The sequence below is a fragment of the Lepidochelys kempii genome, chromosome 20, assembly GCF_965140285.1.
Source record: "Lepidochelys kempii isolate rLepKem1 chromosome 20, rLepKem1.hap1, whole genome shotgun sequence".
Lineage (NCBI taxonomy): Eukaryota > Metazoa > Chordata > Testudines > Cheloniidae > Lepidochelys > Lepidochelys kempii.
Window position 1 is genome coordinate 18,436,310 of NC_136399.1, and position 11,598 is coordinate 18,447,907.

An 11,598-nucleotide genomic window follows, 5' to 3' on the forward strand; every position below is an offset into this window, starting at 1 on the left:
GTGGGGGGGTGAGAAAACCTGGATTTGTGCTGGAAATGGCCCACCTTGATTATCATGCACATTGTAGGGAGAGTGGTCACTTTGGATGAGCTATTACCAGCAGGATAGTGAGTTTGTGTGTGTGTTTTTTGGAGTGGGGTGAGGGGGTGAGAGAACCTGGATTTGTGCAGGAAATGGCCCACCTTGATTATCATGCACATTGTGTAGAGAGTTGTCACTTTGGATGGGCTATTACCAGCAGGCGAGTGAGTTTGTGTGTGGGGGGGTGGAGGGTGAGAAAACCTGGATTTGTGCTGGAAATGGCCCAACTTGATGATCACTTTAGATAAGCTATTACCAGCAGGACACTGGGGTGGGAGGAGGTATTGTTTTATGATCTCTGTGTGTATACAAAGTCTGCTGCAGTTTCCACGGTATGCATCCGATGAAGTGAGCTGTAGCTCACGAAAGCTCATGCTCAAATAAATTGGTTAGTCTCTAAGGTGAAACAAAACATTGTCTGTTATGCCTGAGAATATTGGATAACATGGCTATAAAAAGCATTGCAAGATACACATGTGTGGGCTTGCTGAAACACATTTTGAGCAAAGCTAGGCATGCCCAAGAATTTAAAATTTATTTTTTACAAAATTCATCACCATCCGGTCGTTTTGCACTAAGTCGTTAGAATACAATTTTAAAATCCGGTCAAAGGATAAACCCTTACTCCAATGATGTAAGAAAAACACTCAGTGACAGCTGCAGGTAACAGAGCGGGGGTCTTGTAATTGTCTATTGGGAAACACAATGCCTGTGGCATTTTTGTTTAAAAATTTCATAATGCTTTTAGGAAACAACATGCTCTTCGGGGGGTGCCCGTATGAGTCTAAAAACTCTCTACCGTTACGCTCCGCCAGACACAAGGCAAGCCAGTGTTCACCAGGTTCGTTGTGTGGATGCGTGTTGACCACCAAACCTAGGGGTCTCTGAGACAGCTTGTAGCCAGGGAGCCAATGGCAAGGGAACGCATCTAAGAAATTCTTTTTCGTATAAGGCACATTGATAAGACACACGAGAGCTGCACAGTGTCCATGTTTACATATAGTCAAACAGAATGTCTCTCCTCTGATTTCTCTCTATGATGTTGTCAAAAACCCCATGCACGATCAGATTGACGGTGATGGTTAAAGCCTTCTCAAAACGTGTTTCTGCTCTCAGGTTCCCGGTTTTAATCAGGGAATAGTCATTGGCGCATTCCTGGTCAGGAGACAGGTCAAAGGCAAACAAGGTGTAACCCTGTGGAAACTCCTCACGGTCGATTAACAGAGAACGATCTGTCATGTGTTTACTGTTAGGATATAGATATTCAGGCCTGTCTGCAAAGGCCTATACTCTAAGAATTTAGGTGTATCCTTATCACTTGGCTAGTGATAGAGGTATAAAAGAAAGAATCAAAACCACTGTCTGCCAGTGTAAGGGCCTTCTCTTACTGTGACAGTTTGTGGCCCTGTTCTTAGGCTAAGGCCTTTGGCTAAGCAGCAGAGGCAGCCATAAGCTGGGAAGCGAACGGTCACATCCTCACATTCCAAACTAGTCACATTGAAATTAGGTGCTATTGGGCTGTTAGGCACTATCAGGACAGGATTGTACTCCTATCACCTCCAGAGAAAGGGAAGTGCCTAGAAAATGTAAAAGGAAACTTAGTTTGATAGCACCCTGTCTGGCAAGAACTCACTTATCAATAGCTGGGATGTGAAATCCTCACTTCTGTATTGTTTTGCCATTATAGTTCCCACTTTGCTGTTGTTTGTCTGTATAATCTCTGTCTGGTTCTGATTGTTCCTGTCTGCTGTATAATTAATTTTGCTGGGTGTAAACTAATTGAGGTGGTGGGATATAATTGGTTACATAATCATGTTACAATATGTTAGGATTGGTTAGTTAAATTTCAGGAAAATGATTGGTTAAGGTATAGCTAAGCAGAACTCAAGTTTTACTATATAATCTGTAGTCAATGAGGAAGTGACTGGGTGTGGGTGGGGGTGGGCATATGGGTGTGTGAGATGGGAATGGGGGTAAGAAAATTGGAATCATGTTTTGCTAAAGGGGGAGATGGGAACAGGGAATGGGGGTAAGAAAATTGGAATCATGTTTTGCTAAAGGGGGAAATGGGAACAGGGAATGGGAGTAAGGAAGTTGGAATCATGTTTGGCTAAGGGCAGGAATGGGAACAGGGACACAGGTGTAAGGCTTTGTGGTGTCAGAGCTGGGAAGGAGGATACTAAGGAAGGAAACTGGAATCATGCTTGCTGGAAGTTCACCCCAATAAACATCGAATTGTTTGCACCTTTGGACTTCGGGTATTGTTGCTCTCTGTTCATGCGAGAAGGACCAGGGAAGTGAGTGGGTGAAGGAATAAGCCCCCTAACAGTCTGCACTTTGAGCTAGGAGGGTCACTCCCAGTTCAATGGGACAGGCCCACACTAGCTCGGACAGCGCTCGCATGCTAAAATTAGAATGTAGCTAAAGCAGCACGAGCAGTGGGAGGAGCTAGCCACCTTGAGAATTGACTTTGGGGTTTAGACGGTTCCATACTTGGGGTGGTTAAACCTCCTGTTGCTCCTGCCATCGCAGCTACTCTCTATTTTTAGCACTCAGGGCTAGTGCGGGTATGTGTCATCAAGCTGGGAATTTTACCCCCAGCTCCAAGTGTAAACATGCCCTACGAGACAGTGTCCCAGCCTCTACGACTAAATGACTGCACCATGCTTTCCCCGCAACAATCCCGAAGCACTTTATAGCAACTCATGATTTCCTCCAACCACCACACTGGAGAGGTAGGGATATTAACATCCCCATTTATGTATGGGAAGCTGAGGCACAGAGAGATTAATGGCAGCTCAGTGCTGCACAGTGGGATTTTTTTCTCTCCCCCTCAATGGGAATACCAAAAGGGACACTGGGCATCATCTCTCACCAGCTAACTTGGCTGCAACTGCCCGGATCTCTTCCCAGCTGCTACAGAAGTACGTGATGGTGATTTTGTACAAGTTCTCCAGCAGCTCGGCATTCTCTTTGGCCTAGAGGAAATCAGTGACACATGAGCTCTCTCTGGCTAGAAGTGCCCTTTGACTGCCAGCACATGTTTTTACAAGCCATAGGTAAATCAGAGAAAGAACAGGTGACTGGGTGGACGTGGGAAAAATGGGGATCTGTGGCAGATTTACATTTCCCGTCACCCTCAGTCATATATCCCACTCTGCCCGTTATTTCCATTACCCATCACACATCCCCCCACACCTCTACACCACCACATGCCACACCAGTCAAGAATCTCAGACACTTCAACAGCTCACTCACAAGGTGTCTGCAAATGTCCACCTGGAGCTCTTCAGGCTTCAGCTCGGCTGTGCCATCAAAGGTGTTCATTAATTGCAGTTTGGAGCCTCTTCAGTCCCAAAAACGGGACCCTGAGGTGAAACGTAGCTCTGCATTCCTGAAAAACAGAAAGAGTGTCACACCATTTAATGGTTCCCTACTGAGTGCTTTGGTCATTCAAAGGGAACTCATCTGCTTGACTGCTCATCTATTTCAGGATAAAAAGGGATTCATCTGGATGTAATTGGCAGAAAACATGCAGGAATGACTAATAGAGGGGAGAGCTTCCTCTGAAACCTGGAGGTAGCATCAATGTCTTTTTGGAACCGATCTACCTATGAAAGCTGCTTCACCAGGTCTCTCTTCTGTTCTGGGGAGGCAGGGGCCTGGGGTGCAGAGACAGACAGGAATAGAGAGCTGTTGGGCTCAGACCCATGACCTATCCTGGATTCTGGTGAGGCAGCCATGGACCAACCTGGCGGAAACTCACTCAGCAGAAAGGCAATGAACTGAGGGGAGAATTTGGGCCTCCACAGCAGGCAGGAATAGCAGAGCTCCCCTGGCATTGGGAGGAAGATTCCTTTGGCTTAGTCAATAAGTCACTCTCGGTCTTACCACTGAAACCCTGGGGTTCGGGTCTTGCAGGTGCAGCAGAAGTGTGACCCAGCTCTGTCTAACCTGGTCGGCGAAATAGGCCTTCCATTTTCTTTTTGTCAGGCAGGCCAGGATGCCAAATAGGACAAAGGCCAATAAACGAAGAGCATCATCCTCCTACAGCCAGGAAAGCCCCACAAGTTAGTAACTAAGGGGCAATCACATCACGTACCTCGCACAGCCATCTCTTCTACGCTAAAGTCGAGGGATTCCAACTCCAGCTAGTCGGAAACACTTTCATGAACCAATTTTTGATTTGAATTTGCTGATTCATCAAGCTATTTTAGCGACAGTTCCATTTTGATGAAATTCCTCCAGAAGTCAGGCAGGGGTCCTTAGTATCCTGCCTGCTGTCTTGCCAGTGCACTCATCCAGCTCCTTGGAAGCCGATCTAGCAGGCTGACTGGGATCGTGGGCTTCCAGGCCCCCAGCTTCTGGGACTCTGGCTCTCAAATTTGCAACTCCCTGGCACCTCTAGCTCCCACAGTTTCCTGGGTTCCCCGCCCCGGGATAGTCTGAGAGCAGACTGCATGGGCCCAAGGCTTTCAACAGAGCTCGGTTGAGAATAGTAATTCTGTTTCACAAAGAGTTTTGAAGTTTGGGGAGAGGGAGTCCCACAACTAGGAACAAAACCAAAATTTGAAATCTCAAAATTCTCTGCAAAACGGAATCATCATTCCAACCCTCTCACATAAAAATGGTATAGAGCAGGCCCAACACTCTCTATTGTACCTTGGAAGCCCCTTTTCATGGTTATCTAGCAACCCAATCTAGTATTCAGACTTTCTTTGAGGTTCTCAGTGGCAAGAAAGAAGAACAGAAGGGGGAGACTGTGGGAGCAGGGATGTCATCCCCATCCTCCTAATGTTCTTCTCCTCCGTAAAACACCTCTCTTTCTTGGGGCCGAAACATCTCTTCACTCTGACATGAGCAATGCCCAGGGAGTAAACGGAGTCTAATCAAGATCGGTTGAAGTGGGGCTGGAGAGTTCTGGTCACATATGTTGTCAAAGTAGGTCCGGATCTGTTGGGTGAGGTCTCTGAAGGAAGAACCTATGTCCTTCTCTTTCAGCTCCTTCAGGACTTTGGCCACTGCTTTCATGCTCTCGCCAATGACTTCAGAACTGAAAGGGTCATTTAAGGCCCTGATCAGTATGACGATAAGAAACTTCTTGTGCTTTTTCACCTGTACAAACATACGACATTAAAGAACACTCATCACTGATCACACTTCTAATAAGTTTTCTTTAGCAGTTATGAAGCTGTGGGAATTTCATCTCCCCCTCCCACCCCCTGGAGACCTATAGCTATATTTCAGACCAGGTTCGAGCTACAATGAGCCAAACCTGGTGCCATAATACACCTGTGTCATCCTATTATTAGATTCCTAGTTACTTAGATTCCAAGGCCAAAAGGAACCATTGTGATTATCCGATCTGACCTCCTGCATAACATAGAACTTCCCTAAAATAGTCTCTGTTGGAACTAGAGTGTATCTTTTAGAAAAACATCCAATCTTGATTTTAAAATTGCTAGTGACAGAAAATCCACTACAACCCTTGGTAAATTGTTCCAATGGTTAATTAAAATTACCATTAAAAATCAATGCCTTATTACCAGTCTGAATTAGTCTAGCTTCATTTTCCCCCATTGAATCTTCTTATACCTTTGTTTGCTAATGGGAAGAACCCATTCTCAAAATGTGTTCCCCATGTGAGTAGTTATAGACTGTCCTCAAGTCACTCCTTAACCTTCTCTTTGTAAGGCTAAATAGATTGAGCTCCTTGAGTCTATCACTAGAGGTATCTTTTCTAATCCTTTGAGAATTCTTGTGACTCTTCTCTGAATCCTCTCTAATTTATCAGCATCCTTCTTGAATTGTGGACATCTTATCTGGACACAGCATTCCAGCAGTGCTCACATGAGCGTCATATTCAGAGGGAAAAGAACTTCTTTACTCTTATTCAAGATTCCTCTCTTTATGCCTCCAAGGATCATTTCAGCCCTTTTGGCCACAACTTTGCATTGGGAGCTTATGTTCAATTATCTGCCATGACTCAAGTGGTTTTCAGCATCATTGCTTCTTGGGATAAAGTCTCTCATCCTGTAAGTATGGCCTGCATTTTTTGTTCCTAGATATAGACATTTACACATGGTCATATTAAAGTGCACAGATTGTTTGCTTATGCCCAGCTTAGCAAAGGATCCAGCTTGCTCTGTATTGACTGCAAAGAGGTTACTCGGGTATGTGAGAGAGCAGAATTTGGCCTAGTGCATTGTGTGCAGCCTCTGTAAACTCCGAAGAACTATTTCCCTTGGTTTCTCTAGTTTTGCTGCATTCTAGTCAGTATTCTCTCTTACCTTCTCAGGTGCCCCATAGACTAAATTTCCCAGGCCTCTTTCAGCCATCTGACGGACAATGCTGTTCTTATCATGTGACCTTTCTTCCAAGATGTGTAAGACTGGCTTAAGGAACTTCTTCTCCCTGAGCATGGGATCACTCATTAGCTGAAAGAAAATCAACCTGTCCATTTGCCCCAATAGGATCAGTAAGATTGGGAATAGAATTTGAGCAGACATGTCATACACTAAAAACAACAAGGAGTCCTCCTACAGCCCCAGTCTTGAGGATACAGACAAATATGGCTACCCCTCTGATACTTGGCACATAATACACTGTAACTTTAGTATTCCACACAAATGAGAAAGGTCTACAAAACATGGAGCTTTCCTTTTGGGCACTAGAATAGGGATCCACTCACCTCTTGAGAGCCTCTTAGTGGCTGGGTATGGTATCACAGTCCTTTTCTCACCCCTGGTGCACACTGCCAGCCGTCCTCAGTGAGTCTTCTGTGGCTCAGGCCTCTGGCTAAGTCCCAAAGTCCAAATGAACCCCTTCTTGGATAGTCCAGAACAGTCCCATTGCCCTCACAAGGGTCTCCAGCCCCAACTCTGGGTCCTTTACATTCTGCCCTTTGTTTAAGTTCTCCCTTAGCATTGGAGCTAAACAGGAGCTAGGCACTGCTTGATTTCAGTTCATTGTCGCTTCTTCCTACCGGCCACTTTTAGCTTCACTCTCACCTCAGGGTTAAAGTTCTTCGGGACTCTCTTCCTGCAAACCCATCTTAAGTAAAGGCTGCCAGAATCAAACTCTGGCTGTCCCCTGAATTTCTGTGGCCAGAGAGCAGCACCCTTTCTTGCCCCTCCAGTTCCTGCCAGGAACTGACCTGTTAAGGCAGTTCAGCTCCTTTTAGCCGAGCCTGATGGGTTCGGATTGGCTGCTTTCATGAGGCCTCTCTAGACAGACCCAGATTGGGGGCTCTTTTCCTGGGGCAGGGTGTAGTAGGACCATGGGGCCTCTTGTAAGGAGCCTCAAAGCCCAGGTACAGCCCATCACAGGCACAGAGAGGTTGTTTTTCTTAGAATCGGATGAGCCCCAAAGATAGTTGCTTACCGTAAGTGGGAAATATGATGCAGATGTTGGAGGAAGGCTGTGGAAAGGGAAGATGCTCCAGCAGGTATCACACTAGCCTAGGACTTAGGAGACCCAGGTTCCATTTCCTGCTACCTCAAAGCCTTCCTGTGTGACCTTGGGCAAGTCACTTAGCCCTTCTGTGCATCAGTTCCCTGCCTGTAAAATAGGAAGAATAGTGCTTCCCTACCTCGCAGGGGTGTTGTGGGGATACAGACATTAAAGAGTTTGGAGGTACTCAGATACTACAGTAATGAGAACCTAAGATAGACGTGAATGTAGTTGTGGGTTGCTTGGTTGGTAGTATTAGGACACTAGGTTCATTCAGAAGATCTGCTGAGCGAAACCAAAATCAGGAGCTGTTGGTTAGGATCAGCACTAGGACTTGGCAGAAGAGATCCAGTCATCCAAACTCTGTCTGTATCTCTCTCAGCCAGCACCTGGTTGTGTAGCTAGTATAGGCAATGATGGCAATAAAAACAACAGAGAGAGAAGGACTCAGAAAGGTGTCGTGAAGTTCCTGGTGAGGTTTCCATATAAAGGAGGACCTATTCTACTGTCTAAAATGACAATTACTCCTATGAACTGAACTGTACAACTCCCAAAAGAAAGGCAGACAACAATCTAATGGTGAAACTGCTCTTCAGAGCCCTGTGTCTTACCTGGGCAAGGAAAGCTGTGCTGGTGACTCGGTGGTTTTCTGTGGGGGAATTCACCCAGGGGAGGAGGCGCTGTATGATCTCAGGTGTTATGAGTCCAGATCTAAGCAGAAGACTGGAAGACAAAAGAAACCGCTCATGGGCTAGATTGCACACTTCAAAAAAGCTCAGCTGCTCTGAGCATACAGCTCTGATATCTAGGAGTGGGATCTGTGTGTTTCCACCCAGGACACCCCCGCCCACAAAGCTATAAACGGGAGGTTCCCTCTCAGCCACTCCATTGGCTACTGATTCCCAAGGATAAAATGATGCCTCCTAGATCTCTTACCTCACCAGCAGACACACTTCCTCCTGGTGAGTCTTGGGGTTTTCCAGAAGAATCCATGTTCTCTGCTTCCTGAGCGCTCTCACCAGTCTCTCATTCCCACCCTTGAAAAGCACAGACTCGAATGCTTTGATAGAAAGCCTGGGGAAAGAGAGGCACAGACCTGCAGCAATCAGGAGGAAGGTACAGCTTGAACAGAAAGTCAGGAAGCCGCGGTTACTTCTCAGGTCTGCTGTTCAATTGACAGTTCATCCATTGGCAATATCCTGGACACCAGTGTCCCTGGAAGGACTTGATGCTGGGAGGTAAGTTTCAGTCTCATACATCTCATAGGACTAGTTTTGCTAGGGACAAAATTTTGCAGTCCTTTTTCTCTTTCTGCAAGGACTATGGGCACTAGCAGAGTAAAGTGATATGGAAAAGGTACATGATCAGGACCCATAAACAGGGGGCATCGAGTGTGGTGATCACTAATGGACATTTTGGGGTCATATCTCCAGATATGAGGTGACAGAGTGCTGAGGGTTTGCACCTGAGTCAGCACTCTGGTCACTATTCCTACTAATTCGGTTCCTCACAGAAGGACTAATTGGATAGAGGTGTACCTGATTACGAGGTCAGATTGGGGCTAGTGAGTCAAGGAACCAATCATTCCATTAACAGGGAATCTGTATAAAAGGACATGGGCAGGAGCCCTTTGAGGGGAACAGACAGAGAAAGAAACTTGGGTGACCAGATGTCCTGATATTTGGGGCTTTATCTTATACAGGTGCCTATTCCCGCACCCCCACCCCCGTCCTGATTTTTCACGCTTGCTGTCTGGTCACCCTAAGAGAAACAGAAAGACAAAAAGCTAGGAGAGCCTGACAAAGTGAGGTCTCTGAGTGGAAACACCTTACCCCCCCCCACCCGACTTTTGGAGAAGAGTTTAGAAAGTTGAGATACAATATAAAGGTGCTATGTATTGCTAGTGGGATTAAATAGACTATATGTTGGTGCTTAGACACAAAAAAGTCTCAACGCGGTCTGTGTTTGTGGAGGATGTGGGGGTGCAACAGCCCTCTCTGTCACAGCTGGGGGCTCATCAGGGATTTCCTTGATATCTATGCAAATGGAGAGCCTTTTGGAAAAGCTGGTGTAGAGGTTTGCTAGTCCGGGCGATGGAGGGAACACTGAAACAGGTGATGAAGCAGCAAAGAGAAGTGTAGAACAGGGGTTCTCAACCTTTCTGTTTCTGAGCCTCCCCCCACCCTCAACATGCTAGAAATACTCCATGGCCCAGTTCCAGGCCCGTTCCAGACCTCTGCCCTGCCAGGCATCAGAGTCTGGGCCTGGTATGTACATTCTAGTTCACTAAAAGGTTGCCCCATGAGTCTCAAATAAAAGCCCGTGTTATCAATATCATTGTGAAACGCATGTACAGATGCTGCGTCAAGAGTCATGTATATGCATTGAAAATTACATTCTTAGGATCTGTGTCTTGGGACTAGTCACCAGGAAAGGTGACAAAATGGTTTTCTTTCAGGCAAGAAATGTTTATCCATCTGTTTGTTTACATGTGCATTAAGCATGTAGGGTTCACATTCAGTTGAGAAGGACTGTGAGAACTTCAAAGAAAGAAAAGTAGCAAGAAGTAGACAGGGGGTGGGGACCCAATTTTGGGGTACACATCAAAGGTTTGCTCTAGTATAATTGGGGGACATCTTTCGCTTAGGAAGTAGATGGACCGCGAGTTTGCTTGATGAAAGAGGGGTCGCGCTCAGGCTTGGTTGAGAACTTTGGGTGAGAAACATCTTTAGACAGGAGGTTAACCTGTTGGTTAAGTTTAGTTTCTAGGAGCAGGTTATGATTTCATTTTACATGTAACCATTTTTGGCTTGCATTCTTACTGACGATCACTGGACTCTCTGCTCTTTGATAATCTTGCTTCTTGTTTTCACTAGAAATATATCTAAGTGCTGTGTGTTTTGCAGTATAGAATATAAGGAATAAAGTATCAAGTATAGAGTCTAAAGTAGAAGTAATAAACTGGTGTGTACTGTTCCACTGGGAACAGCAGGCCTGACAATTCTGTGGGAGTTCAGTGGATAAAGGGCTGGACACTATACGGAATGGTCAGAGGACTCGGGGGTGGGTTTGTGCCTGTCATTAACCTGTACAAAGAGACTGAGGTCTGAGGAGGCCTGGGTGGCAGGGTTTGTTTTGCCAGAGCCTGGTAGTTTCAGGGAACTGACCCACAGCAGGCACAGACAAGACTTCCTCACTCGAAGGGCACGTGACAGTAAGGTGCCTCGTAACCCTGGGAACTCCTGGGGAGCGTCACACAACTCTCCTGGAATTCTCTTGGTTTCTCTCCCTTCCTTCTAATTACCGGCAAGGGTTGCCCTCAGGAAGTTGTAGCCCTTTTTGGATTCTGTACCACAAACCCCTCCTGCACCACAAACCCCTCATCCCCGGCCACACCCCAGAGACTTCAGCCCCAGCCCTCACTCTCTCCCACACCCCAACCCCTTGCCTGAACCCACAGCCTCCTCCCACACTCTGAATCCCTCGGCCCCCACCCCCTAGCCTGGAGCCCCCTCCTACACCCCAAACCCCTCATCCCTAGCCCCACCCCAGAGCCCGCATTCCAGCTGGAACCCTCACCTCCTCCCGCACTCCAACTCCCTACCCCAGCCCAGAGCCCCCTCCTGCCTGAACCCCTCATTTCTGGCCCCACCCCAGAGTCTGCACCCCCAGTTAGAGCCCTCACCCCCTCTCATACCCGAATCCCCTGCCCCAGCCCAGCCAAAGTGATGGAGGCTGAGGGAGAGCGAGCCACCGAGGGAGGGGAAATGTAGTGGGGGGGGAAGGGGAAGGGCCAGGGCCAGGGTTATTGGTTTTGTGCAATCAGAAAGCAGGTAACCCTAAGCATACACAGCTCCCAGACCCTCAAGTTGCACTCCCAGAATACACTGCTCCTGCCCCTCAGCTGCTGTCCCAGCCTGCACCGCTCCACCTCTGACCCACGTTCCCAGCGTGCACTGCTCCTGCCCCTCAGCTGCTGTCCCAGCCTGCACCGCTCCACCTCTGACCCACGTTCCCAGCATGCACTGCTCCTGCCCCTCAGCTGCTGTCCCAGCCTGCACCGCT